This window comes from Phyllostomus hastatus, unplaced genomic scaffold (assembly GCF_019186645.2).
Source record: "Phyllostomus hastatus isolate PE091 unplaced genomic scaffold, TTU_PhHast_1.1 phas_scaffold_21, whole genome shotgun sequence".
Taxonomy (NCBI): Eukaryota; Metazoa; Chordata; class Mammalia; order Chiroptera; family Phyllostomidae; genus Phyllostomus; species Phyllostomus hastatus.
The window spans coordinates 21,297,724-21,298,695 of NW_025334017.1; positions in this window are offsets into that span (position 1 = coordinate 21,297,724).

Here is a 972-nt window from a genome sequence, read left to right on the forward strand (position 1 = left end):
CCTTTCCAGTTCTCCCAATGCCTTTTATTTCTTCTTGTCTGATTGGTGTGGTTAGGACTTACAGTACTATGGTTAATAAGAGAAGGGACATCCCTGTCTTGTTCTAGATCTTAAGGGGAATGCCTGTAGTTTTTGCCCATTGAGTATGATGCTGGCAGTGGTTTTGTCATATATGGCCTTTATTATGTTTAAGTATGTTCCTTCTATTCCCACTTGCTGATAGTGTTTTTAATCATAAATAGATGCTGGGTTTTATCAAAAGGTATTTCTGCATGGATTGATATTATCATGTGGTTTTTATCCTTCAGTTTGTTTATGTGGTAAATCACATTTACTGATTTGTGAATGTTGTACCAACCTTGCATTCCTGGAACAACTCCCACTCAGTCATGGTATATGATCTTTTGGATGCACTGCTGTATTCAGTTTTCTAATATTTTGTTGAGGATTTTAGCATCTATGCTCATCAATGATATCGGCCTATAATTTTCTCTCTTTGTAGTGATTTTATCTGGTTTGGAATTAAGATAATGCTGGCTTCATAAAATGAGCTTAGGAGCTTCCTTCTCTTGAATTTTTTGAAATAGTTCGAGGAGAGATGTTAGTTCTTCTCAGAATGTTTGGTAAAATTCACCTGTGAAGCCATCCAGTCCAGGGCTTTTGTTTGTTGAGAGTTTTTTTATTATTGCTTCAATTTGACTAGGTGTAATCTGTCTTTTCAGATTCTCTGATTCTTCCTGATTCAGTTTCAGAAGATTGTACATTTTTAGGAATTTATCTATTTCATCCAGGTTGTTGAGTTTGTTAGCATATAATTGTTCATATTTTCTTACAACCCTTTGTATTTCTTTGGTGCCAGTTATTATTTCTCTTCTTTTATTTCTGGTTTTATTTATTTGGGTCCATTCTCCTTCTTTCTCGTTAAGTTTAGTTAAAGATTTGCCAATCCTTTTTATCTTTTCACCAACTCTT